At 41.4% G+C, this 15465-nt stretch overlaps 1 protein-coding gene across 19 annotated transcripts in view; it reads left to right on the top strand.

Moving 5' to 3' along the window:
- Nucleotides 1–15465, top strand: part of LOC108260491 (neurexin-1a) — a 284791-nt gene that overhangs the window by 148019 nt on the left and 121307 nt on the right. The gene's annotated exons all lie outside the window — the stretch shown is intronic.

Below are 15465 nucleotides of genomic sequence, written 5' to 3'. Positions count from 1 at the left end.
AATATTTATTTAGAACTGTATTTAGGACGCACGGTGGCTTAGTGGTTATAACGTTCGCCTCGCACCTCCGGAGTTAGTCTGGGGTTCGAATCCCACCTCCATCCCGTGTCTGCGGAGTTCGCGTGTTCTCCCCGTGCTTCAGGGGTTTCCTCCGGGTACTCCGGTTTCCTCCCCCAGTCCAAAGACAAGAGTTGTAGGCTGACTGGCATGTCCAAATTGTCCGTAGTGTGTGATTGTGTGTGTGATTGTGCCCTCTGATGGGTTGCCACCCCATCCAGGGTATCCTCCGCCTCGTGCCCCGAGCTCCCTGGGAGAGGCTCCAGGTTCACCGCGACCCTGTGTATGAGAAGGGGTACAAAAAATGGATGGATGGATGGATAGAACTGGATTTTTTTGAAAGATTTATCTTTGTCTAATCTTTAGAGCAGCACGCATTTCACATGCATCGCATTTGGGATGTCGGTATCGTCAGGTTTTGCAGTTAGAAATCAACTTCAAAATTCATTTTCCATAACTTGTGGACAATAAAAATAAATAAATATAGATAGATAGATAGATAGATAGAAATATAGATAGATAGATAGACAACCAGCCAGCTAAACAAACAGTAAAATACGAATAAATGCATATAAGCAATATATTTTATATATATATATTATACATATTACTGTATGACTAAGAGTAATTTGTAGTTGGAGTGTTTTTTTGTTTGTTTGTTTGTTTGTTTTATTTGATTTAATTTCCATGTTATTCAATGGTTCGTTTTCTCATCATTATATAACCCAGTGAGGTGTTTTTTTTTTTTTTATGTCTTTCTTTATTATTTGATTATAATTTGACATTTTTTCCCTGAATGTGAACTGTTCCCCTGAATGACAGTAACAAATGTTAGTTCTTCTTCTTCACTTGCCCTCCACTAAAACTGACAACTAAGGGTGCGAATATTATCGGACGGCACTATATAAATGATCCATTTCTTTCCTCCTGCGTATGACAGCAGAAAAGTAGGAGTGATGTTGTGTATTATTCTGTAGAAATTTCACAACCTTCAGACTTTGACCTCGAAAACCTGGTGAGGACTTCATGCATAGCGCTTTTCGAACACGATCCCGGACAGATGTTGCATAAAAACCAAACTAAAATAACCCCGATTTATTTATTCATTTCGGAATTAGCATAAATGACACTGACGAGTCCTGCCTCATGCACACACCATTTCCCAGCGACTTCTCCATTATCTGGGTCTGAAACGCGTTCTCGCCCGAGCGTTCAGCCCACAGCTGTGTGATTTGTAAGTGCGGGTCGTTTCCCTGCCCTCAAGGACAACAAATGCACTTTCCACTCTGTCAGCATTTACATCATGTCACCCTCAGAGCTGGAGCTGTAATGAGAGCCATAAATTAGTCCTCGATTATTCTTCTTTCTGTCATTTTGCTGATTTGAAGCTGAACGTGTGAAGTGAGCCCAGCTCCTCAGGGTTATAAAGGGTTATAAGACCTCTGCGCTGTGCTGTTTAGTCTTTTCTCTGTTCTAACGATAATTAACTGACGAGTTCAGCAGCAGGACAAACACTCCGAAAGTGTGAACTGTTTAAATGAGGGGTTTGGTCGCACACTGCTACAGTCTTCTTACCATGATTGTTTCTTTTGCTTTGGACTGAAATTCTTTCACGCAGATTCCGACCGCTTTCCTTTTTTAAAAACAGTTAAAAAATATTATATATCACGTGTATTTCTTTTACGCGTTAAATAGGCTACAAGCGATTGATATTAATATTAATATCAGCGTACACACTTACACATCCCATTATGGCGGGATAGAAGACAATATTTTTATGTAAATAAATAAATAAATGTGTATTTTCGTTTTTGGTTGCTCAGAAATAAGAGGGTGCAAAGGTTTGCGCTGAAATGTAGTCGGGCGTTGGGTTTGTAAATTTCTATACTTATAAATTGAAATGAGGAAACAGAACAGGAATTTGCCATGGCCACAAACAAAGAAAATGAATAATTAAATATGAAATCCATCAATAAATAAACTGCATGAAGGACATACCGTATAAAATAAAAACCAGTCAAGCGATTTAAAAAAAAAAAAAAGGACGCGAATCACAACGAGGACACAAACAAAAACAAACAAATAAACAGTGACATAAATATATAGTAAAAAAAAATATCAAATGAGTATAAAATAAAAACCAGCAAACTAAAAAAACAAACAAATACATAAATAAATATCCACTAAAAAATACAAAAAAATATATATATATTATACAAATAAAGAAGTACATTAATTAAAAATAACAGCAAAACACAAATAATACCTACGGGTGCATCTCAAAAAATCAGAATATTGTGCAAAAGTTATTTTTCCCCCCATAATTTAATTAAAAAATTGAAAGAATTAAGAATTACATTACGGGGGGGAAAAACGCACCTGTATGAACAAACCAAGAAACGAATAACAAAATAATGCAACGAATATACCGTATAACAGAAATACAAAAAAGTAATGAATGAATTGATTGATTAAACAGAGGACCATCATTAGCATATTCGTTGCAGTAATTCGTGGGGGGGTGGGGGGGTGGGGGGGGCAGTTTTACTGTTCTAATCAGAAATTAATTAATTGACTGTGTAAAGGTCAAAGTGAGAGAAAATGAAGCAATAAAAATTCAAACACAATTTAATGTCATATGCCATTGCCATTACCATACAATCGACTTTGGTCTTCAATTAGGACACTTTATCTTAGCGTGCTAATGCTAATAGAGCTGGAAGAAAGCAGGAAACTCTTAATATAGTCATAAGTCATGTGTAGGATATATAACATTTAGTGGAATTTATAACATTGGACTTTTTTTATTTATTTTTTTTTAAAAATGTGTCAGTGGGGATTTTTACTGCCACAATTTTCTTACACACCGAGACTGTAATGCCGTGTGCACGACTCGGTGACTAACTCTGGCTTAAATGCCACTTTATTTCCTTTCCCTTGCCTAATCTCAGATAGCACAGCCTAAACCGAGGGAATTGTGAGGCTCTGATGCTTTGCCCTCCTAATGATGGGATTCAGGCGGGGGAGGGGGGGGGGGGGTGGATGAAATAAATAATAAACTCATAAACCCTCATTGAGGTTGCGGCGCCATCATCCTACACTGGGGGAAAAAATATATATATATATATATATATAAAATCAGCGATGTCATTACTGTTTTGTTGTTGTTTTTTGGCCGATTTACAGTGGTGCACCTGCAGCAGTGTGACGGCGGTGACGGGAGACTCGCAACTCTAATCCTCGCTAATAGGATTGGGAGGGATTTCACCTTCTCGGCCCCCCTTTGCTCATCTCTCCCAGCTTCCACACTGCTGCCAAACGCTGATAAAACACTCCCACGTTCCAGAAAACACCATCTCGCCGTGTCTCGCATGGCTTATCCGGCATGTCGCTTGTAGATGTATTTTTACAAGTCGCCCATGGCATCGGAAAATAACGTTGCCGCGAAAGAATCCGACCGTTTATACATGGGTGTTTATTTACATATTTATACATGCTTATATCACATCAGATCACATACAACAGACCGCTGGATTAACACGATTTTTTTTCTCCTCAAACACGTCTGACTCGACTCATGAGCTAATTAAAAAGCCTGTATGTATATCTTTACACTCGGCACGTGTTTATCGCTTTTTCTCACATTTATGGAAAATCTGCAGTTCTCTAAAATCTCTAGATCGTTAAACCAACAAACGAACAAATCCAAGAGTTCCAACTTGTTGATTTCACATGCTGCGTCCTTTCCCCTTCGGTGAATCGCCATTTCCGTCGAGAAATAAACGTCGCTTATGTTTATTCCGATCGTGGTCTCCAGTATCGCTGTAACATGGGGTCAAAAATCTTAAATCTATGGCTAAACCGTAAATCTTGGCACCTCAGCATTACACCATTCAGCGCAGGCTCACTTACTCCGGTGACACAACCCAAACAGGAGGATATTTAATCCAGCAGTTACAGCTAGCAGATACTCTCGTGTCTCAGGATTATAGCGGGTATAGATGCGGAAACACGAAACGTCCGAGTCTGGCTTTCGGACGTGACGGCGATCAGTTGTCAGCAATCGACCATTCAGTGTTGTCCTGTTATAGGTAAATAATCAACGACAAATTACCTTTACCACGTCAAAGGGGATTATTCTCAGAAAATCGCACATCTAGAAGTGTTTTATTCTTCTTATACCATAGCAAATTCTCCGACAATAATTATTTATTTATTTATTTATTTAAAAACACCACCCTGTACCATATCTATATCTGTTGTATCTGTTTATATACGACCGTTGATCAAAAGCCCTTTATTTATCACATGTACAGTAGAGTACAGTGATGTACTTTTCTTATCATATCCCAGCTAGGGTCAGAGTGCAGGGTCAGCCATGACAGAGTTAAGGGACTTTCTCAAGTGTCCAAAAGTGGCAGATTTGTTGTGCTAGGGCTTGAACCTTCTGATCAGGCACCTAGAACCTTTAAACCATTGAGCCTGCACGACTGTCAGAACTGCTGTTCTAGGAAACTAATCAACACCTTCTGACCAGTCCAGAACTCACCAACACTGTGGAATGAAAAAGACTTCACTGGCTTGCTTGATTTCTGCTGTGTGACTCGGGGGGCCTGTGGGAGACCGAGTCTTCTCGAAGCTCAGCGAAATACTGCAGAGAACATTCTGATAATGTGCTTTCTGCGCATTCCCCTCCTCACCACAATGCGACTCAAACTGCTATATGAACAAAACCCGGCGGTCTCTTTGCGTTTCTCCGCTGTGCGATTTATCATCGTTGATCTCAGTGCTTCGAGGCTCATTTTGGTATACAGATAAACGAGCGGCACTTCTAACGGAATCGGAGACAAAACAGAATCAAAGACGAAAACCTATGAGCCGAGACGCAGTGTGGACTATTTGTAGAAGGAAGATCAGTCATATTTATTAACTGGATGAACACGAGGCTAAATTCCTCATTAATCAAGACTACTGTACACCCGAGCTGATTTCAGTATACTGTAGCTGTTTTACGTCCCAGAAGGGTCTCTGTGGAGACTTTTCTCTTTTTCCTTCTCATTTCAGCCCATCATCGAGCTTGTGCTATCGTTTTCCCTGCGTTTTCTCAGAGTGCCTCGCCTTGCCTCGCCTCCCCATTTTCCGCCTGGCTTCCTCTGTGTAATTATCTCCTCTCATTCTCTCTCCCATCGTGCTTTTTTTTCAGTAATTGGAACTGCTGTTGAACACCACATCTGTTGGCTGTGCGAAAAGGAAAAAATGGTGGGAAAATACACCTAAACGATGTGAGCTTTGCAGTTTTGATAGCCACTAAAGTGAATGTTTATCAGACGAGATATTGAGTGAGAAAGCTTGGTGATGCCTTTTTTTCCCCCCCTAATCAGCTGTGGGATGTGTTTCATTGAAAGCATACAAAGAAGCAATTACGCTTAAAGACGAGCAATGTGATGATTATATATTTTATCATGTAACAATGTGAGAGCAAGTATAACGTGAAGGCGGATAGATGGAAAGAATGAGGGATGAGTAAGAATAAATAAAGCAGGAAGTAAGTGATTATATGTGGAGATCTTGTACAACCTGTTTAATAAAGCCTCAGACCAGTGGTTCGCTGCTGGACAAGTTAATTAAGACAATTAACCTGTCAGCAGTGGCAGACCTTGCATACAGCAAAGGCCGGCTTGTATTGTAATCCTCTGAAAGTTCTTAGCGAGACACTGTGGTGGCCATGATGAGCTGTGTCAATGTGAGTCTGTGGTTTTCCTGGCTTTTTACTCGAATTTGGAAGGAAATTAGCTAATGTTAATGATGTGGGGTGAAGAGGGAATGACGGTGTCGCCCTCCAGGATTCAAAGCACAAGCTCTGGCATGTCATGTATTTTCCGACACAAACTGCATTCTCTCCAGAGCTGTATGAATATGTTTATCACCCCACGTTTTGATTTGAAACACGGTCGAGTTCAAACACACAGCGCGTAAATATGAGAGAGGCAATAGTATCAGCCTGTGAGAGTAGCAAGTACTGAGATGGGCTCCAGATTGAGTGACCTATTAGCTAGACGGTCAAGTGATCATCAGCTGACAGGAATAAAGGAAGCTTCCTGGTACTTGTCAAGGAACACCAGGAACCAGGCTGTACATGATTCCATAATTAGAAGTGGGTGTTACTGATATGTCAATGGATGAATCGTATAAGTGAAGGATTCACTCCTTGTCAGAAGTGGTTCCAAGCCTTTTAGAAAGATAGAACCATTAACAACCTCCAAATAGGAGTGTAGAAAAGTGGGGCATCATATACACCATATACCATGTACATATACCCTAAATTTGAGGATCCCTTAAAGATTTTAAGTAGAATCCTATAACAGTGTGTTTTCCTGTAAGAATTGGTTTCCAAACCTTTTAGAAAGGAAGAACCAGTAACTATCCAAAAGAACTCCTAATGAGTGTGGAAAACAGGGACGTTGTACACTTTTAGAAAAATACTTCCAAGTACTATTGTAAATGGAGTCCTTAGTTTGGCCCACTTGGGGAATCTCTAGAATCAGAAGGTTTCCCTGTCAGGATCGGTTCCAAGGTAGAAACAATAACCATCCAAAGATCCCCCGAGGTGTGTAGAAAACTAGTACACTAGATGGTTCTTTGGTTTGTCCCTCTTCTGGGGGGGACGGGGTTGTTGAAATCTCTCCCAATCCTATAAGAATCAGAACTGGTTCTAAGCTGATTAGAAAGATAGAACCATTACCAGATATCATGTCTGTATGCATGTCAAGTGAACGAGAATTGGCTGATTTTGTAGATTTAGAACCAGCTTAAACTTTGGATGCATCAAAAGTTATTTCTTGTTATGCATGGTGGAAAGATTGACTCAGCAGTGCTGAAAGTATGTCTTGGTTTGTTTGTTGTTGTTGTTGCATATACCATACAACATGATGCGGTATCATTTAATGAGAGTTACTTCTCTGACTATGTCTTATGCAATGCTTTGGCCCAGTCCCTAGAGTTGCTTATTTAACATCTGTCTTTCAGCATGAGATTTTGACCCAGGTGGTATCATTATTTTTAAATGATTAACAGTCTGTGCAACAGTCATTAAGGCAAAAAAAAAAAAAAAAAACCCAACGCTAGCAGGAAGAAGAACGGGGAAATCGTTGGAAGAAGAGTGAAGTTTAACTTGATGGCACTGGGGGATGACCTTTCAAAGTTTGGTGGTTTTGACACTGAAACATGTCCTCTCCACTGATGTTAGCGTGATCTTAGTCACCATCATTAGACCAGTAATGGTGGACCTGAGAGTTCGAGTAAAGGTATAAAAAGGTATAAGGTGGCCATATGCATTGTTATTTGTGAAACAGTAGTTTGGTTGTTGGAGTATAGGTGTAACGTGTGCTGAATGTTTGATACGAGTAAGGCAGAATTTTCAATTACATCATGTTAACACATCTTCCTCATTTCCATATGATTGCTGTCTGATGCAAAGCATGATTTTAACCATCGCCCTTGAATACGGGGCCATTTTGATTCTCACACAGAAGAATAATATGCTATCCCAGAGTCTCGAATTATAACAAGAAACTAGCCATTGCTTTGATCGTGTTGATTATCTGTGGACTATGAACACTACGCTTTCTTTCTCAGCTGTCTTGCCATACCATGAGATTGAACGGATCTCTTGCTTAGCCAAACGGTCCACTTCTACCCCCTTCCATAATTTGCAGTCTGTTTGGCCTGAGGACTGTTTGTTTGTCCAACTATGAAATGGCCTGTGATGAGCAATCTGAATCTGAGATACCTCCAGCCAGCCAGGCATCCTTATGGATCTATTCTCTTTATGGGAATTTGGCTATAAGGATTTCTCCCATGTGGGGTTGAAGATGAATGAGCGGGGCGGTGAGCTGTAAAGGTTTATATTGATAGGGCCATATAGATGCCGATAGTGCCAGACTTATTAAGCAAACACAAGGACGGCTAGCAGCCAGCAGCTACTGATTTAGCACCAGCAGAGGGACTGAGAGCAGATGAAGTCCACGAAAGCGCTGCCCAGTTCCGCTAAGGACAGCCAACGATTCATCATTCTGAATGATCAGCTGGAGGAGAGGTCCGAATAGGAAGATCATGTGTCGATGATACCTTCTCACTTAGTAAAATCGGTCAATTATGATTAAAGAAAATAAATGTTAAGAATAAAAACGTTTAGAAATGTAGGAGCTGTCTTACTTTCCTGAAAGGGTTCTACTTGGAACCATGTGTCAAAATGAACCCCTTTTGTTCTTGAAGAATTACGTGGAACTGTTCTTCTAGAGAACCAAATCAAAGATGTATCTGGATGTATTTGTTCGTTGTAAGTGTAGATGCTTTAGACTTGCATAGGAAGAAATGCTAAACTACATTTGAGAACACTTCAAATTAAGTCTGGAAGGGTTCTTTCCCATAAAGATGAATGGTTCTTTGGTTTGTCCACCCGTAGAATCGGAGGGTTTCCTTGTTAGAATTGGTTGAAAGCCTTTTAGAATGGTAGAAACCATTAACCATATAAATGAACCCCCGAGGCATGGAGAGCAGGGACATCGGACACTCTTAGAGAAATCTGGTTTCAACTAGCACGCTAAAAGGTTCTTTTGTTTGTCCCTATTGGGGAACCCTTAAAATCAGAGTGTTTCTCTGTCAGAATTTTCCTTTTAGAGGGTAGAACTGTTAATCATCCAAAGAAACCACAAGGAGACTGTATGGTATATCACCGTAATTGCTTATATAATGTCCATTTATTTTCTGTATTTAGACAGATCAGATAAATCAGCTTAGTCGAAGTAAGACATCAAAGCCGGGAGTTGCATCTCTAGGAGTCTGAGATTCAGCCGTGTTTAGATCGTTTTGTATTCATTTATTTCATATTAGAATAGACTTGTCAGGTAATTATTCACCGAGAATGTGAGCTCTCCGGCCCCCTATGGTTCGCCACAAGCCAGCATTCAAACAGCCCTCGATTAGACATGCACATTTTTCATGAGTGAACTCACGGTCCAAAAAGCCTTCGTCTTACAAGGAGAAGTGAAAAACTGACGGTGGAGAAAGCTCCTGAATTAGTTAAACCCACAATAAAACAAGAACCGCCATGCAGGAGAAGAAAATTCCACGTAGACATAAGTGAAGCTGACAATCCTTCCTCTGGCTATAGCTTTCTCCTTACACATGGTAAGTCCTTTTTGTTTGCCGCAGAATAGGATCGGACACCTTCTCAACATGGAATGCACAGTACACAGTTCAACAACACGTCAGGAGTTATAAGAGCGCATTAGGTCGACAGAAAACAAAGTGCCATGACAAGCAAAGTCCATGTAGGCCAATATCAGCTCAGTAAAAGGAGATGACTGTATGCTGAGCATACGTTATATATATGTCCAGTGCTGCTCTTAATAAGGGTCGGCAGAAAAAAATAAATAAAAATTTATTTGTTTTGAGCTCAGATGTGGTGGAGTCCTCTCCCGGTGAGGGAGAACAAGCTGTCCGGACAACCTCGTATGCTGAGAGAGCCTGATATAGGCTTGATACTATAGAGAGTGGCAAACAGACCAACTTCCTTAGACCGTCAAAGGCGATAGTAAAGATTGTCGGAGCTCCGGGCGAAACAAAATGCATCAAGCACTTCTGATTGATTATCGGTGACCGCGATCTCTAACCAGGGCTACGGCTGGTCTAGACAATCGTTTTGTTCAGCTAAAACAAATCATTTATAAGTTCCTTTCTGCTGGCGTAAAGGTTTTTATATCTAATACCATGTTCGATATTCAAAATATTCGATATGTTTTATATCGAAACCCGTTGAATTGTCGATTCTGTTCGGTTAGAAGGTGCTGATTCATTTTCTATAACAGCAGCTCTGAGAGTGGTGCAGCTGTCAATCACAGGTTTATATTAATGCGCTCGTTCTTATACGTTCCACTTTCCAGGTTCCCACTCCTCCGACATCGGAGTTTCTGAACGTTCTGACCTGAGCTTACAGTTGATACCCGTAACGGTCCTGCTAGCCGTTTTCCTACTCTTCTTATTTTATTTTGATTGTTTTTGGTCCACCTGATACACGAACCCTCTTCTTTTCTAACGGCTTTATATTTCGTCAAACCGATGCAGCCCATTTGTGAGGGCTCCCTGAAATGTGGCTGTAATTTTCCCATGTGGGTTTTAGGGAAATTTTTTGTACTTTCTCATTTCTGTGGGCTAGCAATCAATCTTCGGGCATTATCTCGATGCTTGCGGCTTCGGCTAATTGCTTACTTTTTGCCTGTTCTGTAGCTACGGCATACAATGAGGAACCTTGGGAAATCTCCGAGAGATCGAAGTAAGCATTCTTTGGTGATGAAATGGATTTTTCGTATTCTAAATAATGGTATAAATGGTACATAATAGGAACTGATTGGATATATTTTTTGCTTTGTTTCATGTTTGCTTATATTGATGACTAAGTCCATTTGTGAGCCAATGTCGGGATGTATTCAGAACAGAGTAAAAAGCGTTGACCATTCAGCAATCTTTCTATGTGTGTAAACGATTCAGTGTGTGTATGTGGACGAGCTTTTACTCTCTGCCTCTATACAGTTCAGCCTGAAAGCATCTGCCTAGGGCCTATAATTACGCCACCTATGTGCCTTCAGAAAGTCAAGAGATATTGTAGTCTTTATTTCTATCACTAACCTGGGGTTTTAATTGGATCCCTCCCCCTATTTCTGTTCAGTGGAGGTAATATAAGGCTCATTACAAGAGCTACTACACCAAAGGTCAAAAGAAAGACAGTCTGAACGATTGACCCTCTGTATGCAGCTCGATGGAGACTCCCCATGCATCCTTTTCCTTTCTCTCTTTGTCTCAATTTCTCCCGGCTCAGACGCAGAAGCATATTTAAGATGCTAATCGCTCGGCTGGCGAAGGCCTCACGCTTCATTAAGTGCCGGCAGGAATAGGCCGGGGCGCTGAAATTTAACCCCATTACAGCGCCATTAGCTGCGTTCGGCGCTTCCTCGTCCTCGCCGCACACCTTCGCCGACCTCCTTTAACAAGAGAACGAGTGCTAAAAAGATGATGTTTTACACAAAAAGATTCTCGACAGCCGTAGAAAATGCAGAGCCACTCTTTAGCTGTCCATCAAACCTTAACAGGAGCTCACGACGAGATTTGGGGAGGAAATATAAGCACGATTTGGTTCAATCTAAAAGAAAGACAGGATGATCGAGCCAGCAACCAAAAGAGCTACCAACCCGAGAGCGTAATATCTCCAGTACCCCACTATATCCGATGACTACAACAGATCCATAGCAGCGTGAGCATCTCGGGGGGAGAAGGAGAGAACGGAGCCATGTACTAAGGGATAATTATCCTCCACCGCTGGAGCCTGCAAACACACAGCACAGGATTTCACACCCACAATCCCGTCTGTATTTCAGACAGCGCCTGTAAACATTGAGCGATGACATACTGTATGAAGCCTGGAAGGCTACTCGACTGAGTGGATGATGGTTTTGTGCAGGGATTGTGTCGGACAGTATGATGGAAAATAATAAAGATATCACTGACTTGAGTTCCTCTGAGATATATTTAAGAACACGGCGCTCGTTCTGGAATAAACGCCGAGGACACGTGTTTGAATTTCTGATAATGCTGTTCGGTTTGAATAATGGAACCCGTTACGTTTGCACCACTGGTTTCGCTGCTTGCGCCTGGCAAATTTTTGACGCTCTGGGGGAACGCTTAGATGTTTTATGTAGAACAAAGCCTTAGCCTCAGATGCTCTACATGCAGAGTGTGTGGTATATTTAGTACGCTTTGTTGGTGACAAGCTTCAGAATCATGAATGTTGTCATCTAATTGGTTAGTCAAACTTCTGTTTGTCTCAGACAGAAAAAAAAACAAAAACTTTTTAACACTGTCATATAAGAAGCTATGTGGAGAAATATATACAGTCAATAAGTATCTTCTTTCCAGCATTTTGAAGCAATTAGTAAACGAGACAAGTAAACAAGACACTGGCATTGTTACTGATGGAGACTTGGAAATTTCATCAAAATAGCAATTAGCATTTTTCTCAGTAAGCTTTTTTTTTTTTTCCTTAATTAGCGTTTCCTAACCTATACTGAAGAATGTATTCTACGTTCAATATTTTATGTGCTCAAACGTTTTTGCTGCCAGTAAGAGTAAAACGATTTTCCAGGGACCCCCTTTGTGATCACAGGAGAGATTTCACCTTAAGAGCAACAGGACGAACATATCATTTATTCAGGCCATTCGGTGGTTACTTTTTATTCCCGAACCTCTCCGCTCACCCTGTGTATCATATTAACGGCACTTCCTGCTTTTGTTATAATTACACTCGGATTAAATTTTCATACGTTATTTATTATTTATGCTTGTGTGTTTAGTTATGGAGTTGTAGTGGAATCTCTTTCATGTCAAGAAACTGGCGATTAAGCTCCAACTATTTTAATTAAATTGATGGTAATCTCCATGTGATTTGAGGGTAATTTGCATGTATGTTTCCGTGGATATAAATTACGGGCACCTGGGAGTCCCCAGATACCACGTTGAGAATGAAGTTGCGAGAGTCTGGGATATTTCCTTAATAATCAGTGACAAGAACCACCAAATTTCACGGGACCAACCACAGACCTTTCCCCAAAGCCCATGATCAAATATGCACGAGTATCTCTTTTATTCACTAAGTCCACGAGCTATATCTTTGCCGTATTCTGGGAGACGTTTTTAACCACGAAAACACAACCAATCAAATTGCATCGATCAATCGGCCAAATCCTGAAACCGGAACAAAAATATCAGATGCTCCGAGGATGATATCGACGCAGAAACCCGTTTGAGTTCCTGATAATCCCGTTCGGTTTGAATAATCCGACTGATTACGTCGGTGCCGACGCTTTCGTCCGCTTTCTCGTGCCGGGATCCGTTGCGTTCGTTTCGGAGATCTAACAAATCGGCGACTTTCCTGAAAGATCCCGGAACGTGACCGGGAACGTGTACAAAAATATCGAAAGATTTAAAAGAGTACGTTTTCTGTAATGTGCAGCCACTGGTTAAAAAGTTACTCGCTGTGTATAGTGTAAAATACTGTAGATTGCCAACTATTGCACTACATAATGCAGGCATATTCTATCTCTTTCCGTCCACCTGAAAAATGTGCAATAGCATGCCACTTCCTCTGTAATGATGATGTCAAATTGTATAAACGAATGTCGTTTGGATTGGATGGCGACGCCAGGAAGGCTTCTGTCGGCGTCTGCTTGCCTGACGCAGTGAGTCAGAGTTGAGCTGAAATCTAGCTGGAGGGCTAGACATGGCATGAAAGGGTTTAATTAGAATAAACTGTGAGTTTGGACAAACTCGATGAGGGATATATGCGTGCGAGTGTGTGTGCGCATGTGTGCTCCCTGGAAGCCGTGGCCTTGTAAAATTGGATCCGAAGCTGCACTGCTGATCACCGTGTGAGCGGATGCGCCATCAAACCGAATAGAAATGGCCAAATATCAGCGTAGTGTTTGCTTTCGGTGGTATGAATGTGCTTCGTAACTCCCAATTTCATTTCTCTCACTCGCTTCCCAAAGCAGGTGGGTGTGTGATAGAGAGCAGGCCAAGACGAGGAGACACAGGAGCATTTGTCTCTGCGCTGTAAATGATTCCACTGGGCTTCGGAAGGACTGGGAAGCAAATATATAAATAAATGCAAAACAGGTTATTGATATTGTTCTTGCCTCATGAGGTAGTTTACAGGAAAATGTGCGGATTACAGTCAGAGTGATGTATGGCCTATTGTTCTTGCTGGAACGGTCAATGAATATTTAAACACCTCCAGCCTGGTGCCCATTAACAAGCATCGTTCTTTTTTTTCGAGGGAGGAAATAACTCCAAACACACCGAAACCAGTTTAGCAAATTGGGCGACGGAGTTAACTTGGGTGGCTGACTTTCTCCCAGCTGAACCCTTGATTAATTTGCGTGTTGGTGCAGAAATTGAAAGATAAACCACTTTCCACTTTTGTGTTCTGCACCTTGTGTTGAGCTCATTGGTTCTTATTATGTACAAACATTCCACGTCAACGACGGTGTGACGGTATGATGAAACGGATTTAGGATAACTACTCCACTATAAGATGATTATTTTCCACTTCCAGAAGTGCTTTATTCTCTTTTTGTTTAACCACAGCGATTACCCAACGACGACATATTTGTTTATTAATTAAAGACTGCCATGTTATGTGGCTTAGCGGTTAGCACGTTTGCCTCGCACCTCCGTGGTTGAGGGGGAGGGAATCCCGCCTCTGCCCGTTCTCCCTGTGCTCCGGGGGTTTCCTCCGAGTACTCCAGTTTCCTCCTTCAGTCCACTCACATGCCTGGTAGACTGATAGCATTTCCAAATTGTCTGTAGAGTATGAATGTGTGCGCGATTGTGCCCTGTGTTGGGTTGGTACCCTGTCCAGGGTGTCCACCATCTCATGCCCCAAGTTCCCTGGGAGAGGCTCCAGGCTCCCTGTGACCCTGTCTATGATAAGTGGTATGGATGGATGGATGTCGTACTATTTATCCATTTATAGTTGCATTTAATGTGGTGGAATGTCAGTGAAACAAGTCGTTTCCTCTTCTGACGTATGTTATAGCAGCTATAAACAGTCGTTCCCTCACCAGCTTCTCTTTCTATCGAAGGTCGCGAGATGAAAAAAATACACGTTACCGGGACAACCGCGAAGCGTAAACTCCTAAAGACTGTCGCAAACGCCGAAAGTCGTCACTTTAGAAAATAACGGCGTATTAGAACGCGTGCATTCATATAAACCTGTGCGATACTATTCAACCCCCCTGACCAATCACAATCCCGAATCTGACCAGTCAAGTTCTTTTAAAGTGATGTATTTCACATACTCCCTGGTACGCGTGACGATAAACAGTCGAATTTTATTCTCGCACCGAGTAAAAACGTTTACTAATGATGCATCATTTGCTGTGATTGTTATAGGATTTGGCTTAATGTAAAAAGGCCTGGTATGTCATTTATTTCTCCCGCGTTCTAATTTTGTTCCGATTTATCGTCTCCCACGGCTCCGCGAGGCTCCACTAGAGCCCGATAGCAAATTTTTCGAATCGCAGAAACAACGTCCTCCCTCTGTGATTATCCGGATTCTTTTCATTTCTCTTCCGTAATACAACATTCCTCTGGAAAACTCCTCACGTGAGTGCTTGTGACTTGCTAGAGCAATCTGATTTATTTATTTATTTATTTATTTATTTATTTATTTATGTATTTTTGCGGATTTGCTTTTCCTCCGCGGTCTCTGACAGGTCTGTTGTTCGTGCAGCGCAGAGCCAAGCACGGCGACCCTTTCGCTAGCGCGTTCACGGGAGCTGAGGATGGATAACGGCT

This window comes from Ictalurus punctatus, chromosome 29 (genome assembly GCF_001660625.3).
Source record: "Ictalurus punctatus breed USDA103 chromosome 29, Coco_2.0, whole genome shotgun sequence".
Lineage (NCBI taxonomy): Eukaryota > Metazoa > Chordata > Actinopteri > Siluriformes > Ictaluridae > Ictalurus > Ictalurus punctatus.
The sequence above is the reverse complement of the archived record's forward strand: the minus strand, read 5'-3'. Positions and strand labels throughout refer to the sequence as shown.